General features: G+C 37.5%; 1 protein-coding gene across 2 annotated transcripts in view; it reads left to right on the top strand.

Annotated features, from left to right (window-relative positions):
• ANO3 (anoctamin 3) overlaps positions 1-13,031 on the top strand; it is a 448,326-nt gene that overhangs the window by 115,131 nt on the left and 320,164 nt on the right. The gene's annotated exons all lie outside the window — the stretch shown is intronic.

Raw genomic sequence — 13,031 nt, 5'->3', positions numbered from 1 at the left:
GAAAAATAGTCAGTGTGGAAAGCACTGACTTTGTGTGTGCATTTTGGATGAGTTTATGTGTATGAATGATATATATTTATGATGTTACCTTCCAAAGTAGTTGTACCTGACAATTTCCACCTATATCAGAAATTTCCTCTCTTTCTTCACTGGCAAACTCTCTGAAAGATGTTTTTCTCAGACATTCAGCTGGCCTATATGCAACTTGTTAAAACTTTTCCATATCCTTATTAAATGAGATTTCATCTTCTGTCCAATATATGAATAACCATTAGTACAAATCAACTGGTTTACTTACTGATGATAAACAATTCTCTCAAATTAATTTTATCATTTAAATGATTTTCCTAGGTCTTTTTGCTTGTTCCATGAAGCAAAGCATCGAAAGAAATATAAATTGAAATAAGATAAAGATATTTGTGCTTGGCCAACTTGAATAACAAACTCTAGTAATAATGTAATTGAAAATTTCAGAAGAAATGGCTTCAAGAATGGGAAACTGAATAAGATAGCTAAGAACACATGATGAGAAAATATTAACCATCAAAGTACTACTTATGGAAATATTCAATCTGTGCATTAATGTCGGCAGGTGTGATTAAGTGATAAGCATTTAGATATCTATAACAAAAAACCTAATTTTCTCAAGAACAATATATTTTACTTTTAATATCAAAGTAAACATTAAACATATAGTTAAATTTTAATATGAAACTCAAAAACTGAATTTTTTTTAAATTTTATTTTATTTTTAAACTTTACATAATTGTATTAGTTTTGCCAAATATCAAAATGAATCCGCCACAGGTATACATTTACACACACATCTACACAAATAAAAAATTATCAGACAGAATGTCTCAAAGTTCAAGAAGTATGATCATCGACACTCTAAAAACCAAAATCATTTTACTGACATAAAACATGAGTCCAAGTAATGGATCCTGGACCTTGAGAATGAGAAATGAGCTCTAAAAGTCACGTACGTAGGGTCACATTCCAGTCACCACTCGACAGCTCTAATGAATTTTGCATTTCTCTGGGCAGAAACAAATACTTCTTACATAGTGAACCATGCTAATTGCAGTTTGAGAATAAGTTATGACATGGTAGGTTATGCTGCTGCTGCTAAGTCACGTCAGTCATGTCTGACTCTGTCTGACCCCATAGATGGCAGCCCACCAGGCTCCTCTATCCCTGGGATTCTCCAGGTGAGAATACTGGAGTGGGTTGCCATTTCCTTCTCCTGGTAGGTTATATTGTGTTCTAAATACTCAAAGTAGTCTTAGGTCCTGTGGTTTGACATTTTGCACCAAAAGATTGGAAAACATCTCCTGTCCCAGTCTATACTTAAGGTGCAGCATGCACAAATTCCTGTGCCCAGAGCCGGCCAGAAGCAGAAAGTAAGAAATGAAGAAGTCTGTCCTCCCTTAATTCCCAGTTCTGTGCCTCTCTCACTCCCTCTATTTTGTATTATTGTATGTTTTCCCCAATATAAACATAATTTGTGTTCATTATATAAACTTTTTAAAATACAAAAATATATCATGAAAACACAATCAAAATTAACCACAAGCTAGACATCCCCACAATCAGTGTTAATATTTTAGGCTATACCTTCATATTGTACTTTTCCTGCACAATTTTGTGATTAGAAATATATCTTTGTGTGCCTAAATATTGCATGTATTGAATTACTTCCACAGGATAAATTCTCAGAAAAATGATTATCCATGGAAAGGGTATGTATACGGAGTGACATTTTAGTGGTAGATTTTGTCTTTTGGCAAATATGTGGCAGCCTCCTTCACCAAAGCAAACGTTCCAGTCCTACTTATATGAGTAATACAGAAAGTCTCCATTTCATGAACACATCCTACCATCCCTTTTATTTTACTCTTTATATGAGTAATTTAATAATTTTTATCATGAATTTTATGTTCACTGAAGTATTTTGATTTTCTTATTTGTCTGATTGTTGCATGGGAGTTATGACTCAGGGGCTTAAAGTTTGGCTGAAAGAACGAATTTAAATTAACACATTAGAATTTACTGACCTTGGTTTTTCATGATGGGCAAATCAGTCAGTTAATGACTAAAAGGTACTTTTGACATATAGAGAAATCTTTTTAGAGTATAGACATAAATATGCCAGCAATGAATTATGATTATAGTCAAAGCTAAGTTTAATCTTTTTTATCTTGATCTTTAAGGTTCTACTCAATGTGGTCCCTGTTTCCATTTCTATATCTGTCTTTAGGATTTTTCATTATGTTATAAAATATGATGTTTGAGAGAATATGGGCTTTATTCTCTGATTTCAACATCTCACCAGAATACATTTGCTCTGCATCTTGTCAATTACTTATTTTTGTCAAAACTCTAATAATACTTCACTGAGTTCTTATAATAGTTCAATAACAATTAGGTATTTCGTGTGAAATATGCAGCAAGGTGACCAGCACTAAAGAACACACTCAGGAATATTATTTTCCTTCTCTTTTCTTCGATATGATGTGCACTTCAGCCAAAGTGAAATTGTATGGCTTCTGTGCTTTTTCCAACCTGCCTCCCCACAGAATTTGCTCATGCAGTTCTCTCTGCTTTGCAGGGTACTGTACCTGTTTTCATAATTGAGAACTTCCTACCTAAGGGTTTCAAATCAAAACATCTTCATAAGATATTTGCTCACCTTGCCTCTATTAAAAACTAATGTAATTTTTCTGAAATGCCAACACAATGCTTTATCTGTACCTCCCTTGTGGCCATTATTTCTTCTTTCCTTCCATTATAATAATATAAATACACAGAATGACAAGCTATAGATTGTTTTAAATCATGAGTTTTAGAGTACGAGAGGTATGGCTTTATTCCATTCTGTTACTAATTTATTGCATGTCTATGAAAGGAGTTTTCAACCTCATGCCTCAGTTCAGTTCAGCATGCCTCAGTTACCTCTTTAAAATAGTAAACATTTGTGAGATTCATGTGAGTGTATCTTGATACAGTAAATCTAAATAACAGTGATTATGATGGTGATGAGCTTTGTGAGAACAAGTTCTGTTTAATGCAACTTGGAAACATCTGCAGAAGTGAATAATATGTATGTATGTGTCAAACACAATAATAGGAACCAGGTAGCACGATGCTGTCCTGCTGCCCTGGGCTCTGCTGTGTTCTCTCGGACCTTGGTAACATCATGGCCTTTGATATGTTTTCTTTTGCCAGTGTGTTAAGAGTTGTTACATATTTCCTGTAGCTGTTTGAAAAAAATAATTATCACAGTGTCATCATGCTCTACACCCTTACTCCTCCCCCGTGTTTTATGTTTTTGACACATTAAGATATTTTTGTGTATCCCTTAGCTACTGGCTACAGCCAGAATTGTAGCTACAGCATGGGACAGGGTTTCTCCTGGGACATGCTGAGACCTTTATTTTGGTGGGAATTCTGGAACCAGAGGGGCTAGAGCTGGAATCTAGTGTATGTTGGAACCCCTCCTGGGGCATACTTAAGGCTGCTGCCTTGGCAGAGGGCTTGGAGCTGGAGCTGGGTGCGGGCTGGTGGGTGTTCTGGGTCAGCCTTGGCAGGCAGGCTGACAACTTTCCAGACACTTTTCTATCTGCTGCTTCTGTGCTGTCATTCAAGCAAGTCAGTTCGTAGGTGCATGAGTGCTAAGTCCTTCCGGTCGTGTCTGACACTGTGGAGCCCCATGGTGTAGCTTTCCAGGCTCCTCTGTCCATGGGATTCTCCAGGCAAGAATACTGGAGTGGGTTGCCATGCCCTCCTCCAGGGATCTTCCCGACCCAGGGATCCAACCCGCGTTTCTTTACCACTAGCGCCACCTGGGAAGTGCAAGTATACATGCATCATTTAAGAAAGGAGTCTTGTTTTACTATAGCCTTCTGATTTTCCTGGTCATAGGCTCCACGCGTTTTCAAAACCAGTTAAATGGTTCATTTTCCAAGTGCCAATCTCCAGCGCTGGGGTGCTCAAAGTGGGATTCAAATTCCTCACTTTTTAGGGAGGTTTTCTAGGTTTTGAAATATCCTTCCTCTTTTGGGTTACCCACTGAAGGTTGGGTTCTTTTTTTCCCCTCCTACGATCTCAGTGTGATTTTCTCTGTATCCTTTACCGTAGAAGAGCTGTTCTGCTAGTCTTCAGGACATTCTCAGGGAGAGTTGATCTATATGTAGCTGTAGTTTGGGTGTGTCTGTGGGAGGAGGTGAGCTCAGGTCTTCCTACTCTGCCATCTTGAGCCCGCCTCGTTGAAAATGCCTTTGAATACATCTCTGGGTTTTGTTCTTACAGATGCTATTGTTTAGAAATAATTCAGTCTGAGAAAGCAGAACCACATGGACACTTTGAGTCAAATTCCTCTTTTTCTACCCTCACCCATGCTTTATTCTTCTATGTTCTTCATGAAATTGTTTCTCCTCCTGCTCTCAAACTAGAGAGCTGATTATGTCTATATTCATGTGTTTTATTTAGCCTGGATATTGTCTTGTGATCAGCACACTCCAATGATAACTGGAAAGAGGGATGGTAGAAAAACGCTTAAACCCAGTGATCCCACTGTTCTTCATTACCTAAATATATTTTTAATAAGGAAAATAAAATGAATTTGACTACTATTCTCTGTAATAGAGTGCTTATGCTCGGTCGCTCAGTCATGTCCAACTCTTTTTAACCCCATGGACTGAGAGCTGCACTCCTCTGTCCATGGGGCTTCTCCAGGCAAGAATACTGTGAATGGGTTGCCATGCCCTCCTCCAAGGGATCTTCCTAACCCAGGGATCGAACCCTGGTCTCCCTCATTGCAGGTGGATTCCTTACCATCTAAGTAACCAGGGAAGCCCAATAGAGTGGTGGTAGGTAACAAGATTATCTTTTCTCTTGTATCGGTAAATGATCGTATGTACACTGATTAATTTTTTAATGATTTTATTTATTTTTGGCTGCACTGAGTCTTCATTGCTGCATGTGGGCTTTCTCTAGTGCGTGAGTGGGGACTGCTCTCTAGTTGCAGCGTGCTGGCTTCTCATTGCAGTGGATTTACACGCAGGCTTCCGTAGTTGCAGCTCCTGGGCTCTAGAGCACAGGCTCAATAGCTGTGGCACATAGGCTTACTTGCTCCTCGGCATGTGGGATCATCCTTTATCAGGGATCAAACCCATGTGCCTACCTTGGCAGGTGGATTCTTTACCACTGAGCCACCAGGGAAGCCCTGCACTGATTTATATTTAAGAATGTTCTTGGTACCTAAGGGAAACAAGCTGTAATTATATGAATGGGTTTGTTAAAACAGAACTGCCTTGGGCGAGTTAACAGTTTCTTCGTAAGTTCCTGAATGTCAACATTTCTAAAATAAGAAATGAGAAAATGTCTGCACGGGATGCTAAGGCTTCTTCTGGCCCTAGATTAATTGACCCTCCCTTTAATGCTTTGAGGGATGACTAATAAGCAACATGTTTAAGCCAGAAATTTAAAACATTTCTCTTTTACCAGTCTAAAAAGGAGAAAAAAAAAAAATAATGAGCTGTTAGGGTAGAGTCCTTGCAGTCTCTGACACATGTTAAATTTCTCCTGAAACTTGATATTAGTTTTACTATGAGACTTTAAGATTTTTACTAAGGTTGGGGATTAGAAGAGAAGAGGTCAGTCATTCTTGCTGCTTTTGTGTTAAGTGACAGAAAATCATCCCATAGGTAAGAAGCTATAGATACTTTTTATTATTTTTCACTGCAGTGAGTAATTATCATTGACAAAAGGCTAGCAAGGGCACTGATTTGACAAGCACTCCTGTTTCCAAAACCAGTAGAGATTTAATAATTAAAAAAAAGGTTTATATAATTTACATATGAGCAAAGGAACCATATTTTACTATAAAAAATGTTACAATCTTCCAAGTCAGGTAAGTGTGGCTTTGCTCTGAGTTCTTGAGTACTAGGTACTGGAAGTTGGAACACTTTCAAAGATCATCTAGAATTCCTAATTATTATTCATGAATCTTTGCTAGAGCTACTCCTACTCCAATTAATGACTGTTTTAACATATATTTGGGCATCTTTGAGGTGTAGGGAGCCACAAACCAAAGCATCTAATTCCATTTTGGGTAAATTTTACAGTTATGTTTGTCAAGATATTTATAGGTATACTTTAGGAGTTGGGTATCCTCTTTTTTACCTTGCTGACATCTATAAGGATTATTTAAGTTTGCTTTATAAGGGGATGTATTTTATTAATAGTAGTGAGTATTGTTGTCAGTATCAGAAGTAACCAGTGAGTGTTAGTGTTCTAACACAGACACATATTTATGGATTTGTTGTCATGTAATGATCAACAGCACCCTTGCAGAAGCCATTAAAAACTTGTAATTATATAGAACACAAGCCGTGGGCTGGATGAATCAAGGGTCCTTTTATTCCACCCACATCAGCTACTGTGGAAATTTTGGACATTTACTGGTATCTTTTTCTTCTTCATTAGTCTCTTTCAGTTTTTCAAGAAGATAATTTATTTACTTTCCCTTCAATATAAAAGATCGGTTATTTTGCAAAATATGTGGTCTATACAACTCAGTTGTTTTTGATCTGTAAGCAACTTTCTCATGACTACTTATTTCTGAATGAAATAAGTAAGTACTTATGAATCTTATTTCTGACTTGATTTCAGTCATTTATTCTATGGATTATTAATATAAAGGGAACAGTAATAATTCTGAGCATACTTTATACTAAGTTTCCTGCTAGTCATTCCATATATTACTCCACAATGATGCAGTGAGGGAGTCATTTTTCATACCTTTTATAGATCAGGGAAAAGAAGCCAAGTGGCTTTAAATAAGTCGACTCAGGGTGATATAGTCAATAAGTAACATATCTGACATTTGAAGCAAAGACTGACCTCAGAGCCCATCCTTTCCACTATAGCCTCCTGCCCTCAGATTATACATGCAAAAATGAGGAGTTTAGAAACTAGTATCGTGATCCTTGAATATGTTGGAATTGTGATGGACTCCATAAATTCCCTTCTGTCCTCCCTACCTAGGTTTTAAACCAGTTGATAAATAGAGCACTAGAGACTGACAGATGGCTATCAAAAGGTCAGCTGTATAACTGATGAAAGCTGGGAGAATGGAACTTTGATGTGTGGCCAAATGAGCTAGGTCAGTTTCCTCTTCTTCCGAATTTTAGACCCTCCCATCAAGCAACTGACATAAGTATAAACCTCAGACAACTTCCGTAGTGTCTGACCCCATATTACATGGCAGAAGATAGGGGAACAAACCAAAATAGATAAAAAATTTGTTGAACTAAGCATTCCTTGCTCCTTTTCTTCCAAACTTGCAAATCGTATAGCCCAGATAAACTAGGAGTGTTATTTTGTTGAAGTCCCTCCACATTGGACTTCTGTATATGTAATTTTATAATTCATATAGTATTAACAAACACAGGAAACAATGAAAAGGAGTACTTAGCTCCTTCTTGTCATGAATTCAAAATATTTTTCTTTAAAAAGTTCATATTTATAATTGACAACAATAAAAATAAAGACTATTAGTATTTTATTACCAAGAGTAAGGTAATAGGTTTATAAAACACTTACATAATTTGATGTGCAAAAATTGAAATTAGAAAGGAAAGTGAATTGAGAAACTAGTAATAGAACGGGAAATCAAAAGAATTATTAGGATTGAAAAAAGCTGAAATGACAGCAGCATTTTTAAAAGAATGTAGGGTACTGAAAGCAGAGAGACATAATAAACAGCATAATTAAATTATAAATGTCCTTATCATTATAAAGATACCTGAGTGCTGTATTAGTCATGAGTAAGCTCTGTAAGCATGTGTGCAGTGATGTGCTTTGAATTCTTAAAGATGCATTTACAGAGGAATATGGAAAGAGCGTTTTCTAAAACAGATGTGTTTTTGTATCTGCAATACCAAGCAAGATTATTTCAGGACTTGTTGTCATTTTTAATTATAAAAATTTGATATTTTACTGAGTGAAATGGGATTTCATTGAATGAAGGGTTTTAGGAAAAGAACTCATCTTCCTCATATCTGCTCACTCTCAATTCCAAACCTACCCCCATGCTCAGTCACTGCAATAGTAGAGAGACCAATTAGAAGCCTTGCCAGCTGTGGAGATCTGAGAAGTCATAGTTAGATTCTGGATATATTTTGAAAGTGGACTGAATGTGGGTAATGAGAAAAAGGGGTCAAGATTTTGGTCTCCAAGATTTCCCCATCATCTGATATGGGAAAATGGTGAGGGAATTTGATCTGTTAGCAAATGTCAGAAGGTTAATTTGAGAATATTGGTTCAGTTTGAACATGATTCTTTTAGACCAAGTGGAAATATAAAGAAGACAGATATGTAATATAAATGCCTGGAGTTAGGGAGAAATATCTGGCCTGGAGATCTGATCTAGTGGTGTCAGATGTGGATAAGGTTTAAAACCATGAGGAATCATGAGGTCACCAAGGGAAGGTGATAAAGATAAAAAAGAGAAGAATCCAAAGATTGAGTCATTGGGCTTTCCAAAGTAGACAGGTCAAGAGATGGGAGGACTGAGAAGGAGCATCTAGTGAAGTTGGAGAAGAGCCACGGAAGTGTTGTGCACTGGAGGCCGAGTGAGGAAAGTGTATTGAGGAGGAAGTTGCAAGCAATTGTGTCAAAAGTCCTTGATAGACCAAATAAGATGAAGACTAGGAATTGACTACTGACTTTGGCATTGAAGAGCCATTGGTGACTCTGATAGTCTTAGTGGAGGTATGGAACAGCAAGCAACAACAACAAAACCTATTGTGGAAGATTCAAGAAGAGTTAGAAACAATAACTACCAACCCTACTTTTGTGGAATTTTGCAATGAAAGGAAACAATTAAATATGGAAAAAACCACCAGGAAAACAGGCATCAAGAGGTTGCTTCCCCTCCCCCCAATTTTTAGGGATTAAAAGAGTATGCTTGTATGGCGATGGGAGTTATCAACTAGGGGTGAGGTGGGGTGTGGAGAGAGGCTGGCTTTGACTCAGTAAGGAGAGCATGGGAAAGTTATTGGTCTGAAGTAGGTGACAGTAATGGAAACTATTGCATAAGTAAAGGAGATAGGCTTTGGTGGGAATGCAGTTAGTTTGTCTTGAGTATCAGGCAGCACGTCAGAATACATGGGTACAGATGCCAGGGGGTGGATGGGAGCTGTGGAAGTTTTCTTCAGTCTTCTCAGGGAACAGGAAGCAAAACCATCAGCTGAGAGTGAGCACTGGGGAGAAGGTGTTGGAAGACAGAATTTAAAGTGAAGGAATAAAATACGAAATAGTCTTCTAGAAGAGTGAAAATATATTTTGACTGCTGGTCAGCACTAAGGACCCGTTTGAGGCTACTGTTACAAACTTTAGGGCGATCAGCCTACAGGTTGACACATTTTTAACTCCAGTTGTGTTTTAAACTGTCCAGTCTATGCCTGGAGTTGGTGTGATATGAACATGCACACATACACACACAAATCGTATTTAAAAATAAATTGTGTCTCCTCTATTCTAGTCAAAAGAATATTTTTAATAACATTCATCTCAGCTCTATCTGAGATAGTATTTTTAAACATAGCAATACAAAGGCTTTGATACCATGTTTCTAAAACAGTTGCTAATATTTTTCTTTCTTTTGTCTTTTTCCCTCTAGGCATTGAATATGATTTTAAAACAAAAAATAAAATACAAAGAACACTATACCCCAGTCAACATAACTGACACATAAGAATTGAAATTTATTTAGAGATCAGTTCCATTCCCCTCATTACAGATGGGGAAACTAAAGCCCAGTGAGAGGGACTGGCCCAGAGGGCTTACGATTCCATACAACTCTACCCACAGAATTTCATCAAACTTTACCTTATTTGTTTTCTTTAGTGCCATCTCACAGACCAGAATCTGCCTTTTGTAATGATATGGGCAGGGAATATTACAGGCTTGGATTTTGTTAGTTACATAGGACAAGCTAGTAGGCACTTTCATTATCAATATTCTTCTACAGAACAGGTGTGTAGAAAAAAGGTCTAGGCTAATTCCCAGCAGATGCTCAACCTCTCTTCTCCTACATATGCAACAGCTCAGCTGAAGCAAAAGTAAACTATCCCTGCATAATATCCCTCATATTATTTTTAGGAAAATGGCATTACTGTTGCCTAGTTACCTCTTTAAGTTCTTAATTGTCTCTTCATAATGCAAGTATCATAAGCTATAGCAACCTCATGGGAAATCCAGAATCACAGGTGATTACCACTTTCATTAACTTTCTCATTTCCATTTGGAGTTAAAGTCTAGGTACCTGAATTCTTGTCCTATTTCTGCCATAGATTTGTAACATTGGTTAAGTACCAAACTTTGGGTCACTCATTTTTTTAACATATTAATTGAATAAGGTGAGCTTGATCAGTGGTTAAAGTATTTTTAAAGTAGCAGCATTCTGGTTGTGTGAGAAATGAAAATGACTTTAAAAAAAATTTTTGAATCAGAGATATGATGGCGCAGAAAGAAACCCTTCTCAGGTTTCTTTCAGACAGCTGCACAGAACTCAAGTTCTCCAAGAATCATGATTTAAAACCGTTAGAGGATCTAGTGTCTCTTATGATTCCCTAATTTTATAAACATACGATGTTAGGCTACGTGTGTTTGTGTGTGTGATGAAAGGTTCAGGCAAGAGATGCCCTTTAGTTTGCCAAGACCCTTATATATACCCTAGACCAGCGGTCCCCAACCTTTTTGGCACCAGGGACCGGTTTCATGGAAGGCAGTTTATCCATGGTCCATGTGGAGGGGGATAGTTTGGGGATGATTTAAGCACATTACATTTATTGTGCAATTTATTTCTACTATTATTACATCAGCTCTACTTCAGATTATCAGGCCGTTAGATCCTGGAGGTTGGAGACCCATGCCTTAGACCAGAGACTGCTTTATTTTTCCCCTCATTGATGTAGTCTCAAAGGCAAAGAAGGCAGCTCTGAGTGAGATTGATGGAGACCTTTGGCTTCTCATCTCATTTCTAAGTTTCATAATATAGATAAACCTATATTTGTTAAAAGAATATTCATGGTTAAAAGTGGTAGAGAGTGATTAATGCCACTAATTGCAAGGAGGGGGAGAAACTGGTGATTCAACCCTGCTAAGCTTAGGTACTGGGCAGAGGCCGTGAAGGCACCTGCCAAGATCCAGCCAGTCTGCCAGTTATCATATGGTATCTGTCTCACATGATTCTTTATCTGTGAACTGGATCTTACCCTGATACTTGGAGGAGTGAGGATAAAGGCTCCTTCATACAGAAGAGGTTAAGGAGTAGAACTTTTACCTCCCTATGTTTCATAAAGTTTTGTACTAACTTTCCACATGGCACATATCTATATTTGTCTCCCACAAATGTACTTTTTTTTTTTTAAAGAAAATCTTTTTCATTTCAATCTAATGTTGAAATTTAATGCTTTACCTATAACATACTATGTACCCCATCAGTTCAGTTCAGCCGCTCAGTCGTGTCCGACTCTTTGCAACTCCATGAATCGCAGCACGTCAGGCCTCCCTGTCCATCACCAACTCCCGGAGTTCACTCAAACTCATGTCCATCTAGTCGGTGATGCCATCCAGCCATCTCATCCCTTTTCCTCCTGCCCCAATCCCTCCCAGCATCGGAATCTTTTCCAATGAGTCAACTCTTCACATGAGGTGGCCAAAGTACTGGAGCTTCAGCTTTAGCATCATTCCCTCCAAAGAACACCCAGGGCTGATCTTCAGAATGGACTGGTTGGATCTCCTTGCAGTCCAAGGGACTCTCAGGAGTCTTATCCAATATCACAGTTCAAAAGCATCATATCTACATCCATATCTATATTACAACTTTATGAAAAGTTAAGTTTCAGGGGCTTTGATTAAAAACTACATAATTATTTTTAAAGAGAGAAGTGATTTCAGTTTATCCAGTTTATCCCCTCATTTTACAGAGACAGAAATTAAGGAAAAATGAACTTCCTAAGGTTATCTGTTTAGTTGGTCATGACTTACTTTCATTCTGAACTGATTCATTAGTTCTTTGAAAATTGAATAAAAATTCACACAAACACCTTTGTAATCATGAAAAACAGTCATAAGTTGTGTTTCAGCATTGATGGTATCAATATATGATTCATTCTGATGTAGACAGCATCAGTCAATGAATAAGTGAATGGTTGCAAGCTTTTTAATTTAAACTTTTTAACCAATTGTCCTTCCTTCTACCATCTCTTTCAAGATTATATGTAGCTCCTCCAATGATATTGCAGTCCAGATCTGTCAATTAATTTTAGGCAATTTTACCAGACTAGTGTAGCCTTTCCACTGAGTCAGACAGTAGGCCTCATTTGTGTCTTATAAATGCTGATAAAAGAGGGGTTTCAGAGCTAAAGCAAGTTTGATAACTAATATTTAACAAGTAGTCTGGAGAGACTTTTACTTAGAAATAAAAATTTTAATAAAATATTTCAATTCACTAATGCATTTCTGAGGATGAACTAGTCTGATATAATTCTCTTTGTTCTCAATCCTTTGCTGAACTTCCTAGAATTGTTTTTCATGCAAGATTTGAAACATTTGGCCAGACGTACATACTAAAACAGAACCTAGCGTTTTGAAATTGATGGGCATATACACAGTGGACGACCTCCCCAGTGACTTTTAGGATATGGAGTTCTCCCAAGATGGAACTAAAAATACTGTGATATTTTTTTTTCCAAATACTCCATTTGAGGCCCTCCACTTTCTCACTGATTCCCTTTCTTTCTGCCAACCAGATGTTAGTATTGGCTAGGACTCTGTCTTGGCCTTCTATGTTTTTTCTTCCTGTTTTTTTTTCCCCTTCTCTTCTAAGAACTTTTTCCTTGTATAAGTTCAGCTCTCACTTTTATGTGTGTAGCATCTCAATCTGTGTCTCCTACTCCTACCCGCCTCTCAGTTTGTGAACACAGGTACTAAACTGTCTCACGCTCAAGCCGAAGATA

Source organism: Bos indicus x Bos taurus, chromosome 15 (genome assembly GCF_003369695.1).
Source record: "Bos indicus x Bos taurus breed Angus x Brahman F1 hybrid chromosome 15, Bos_hybrid_MaternalHap_v2.0, whole genome shotgun sequence".
Taxonomy (NCBI): domain Eukaryota; kingdom Metazoa; phylum Chordata; class Mammalia; order Artiodactyla; family Bovidae; genus Bos; species Bos indicus x Bos taurus.
The sequence above is the reverse complement of the archived record's forward strand: the minus strand, read 5'-3'. Positions and strand labels throughout refer to the sequence as shown.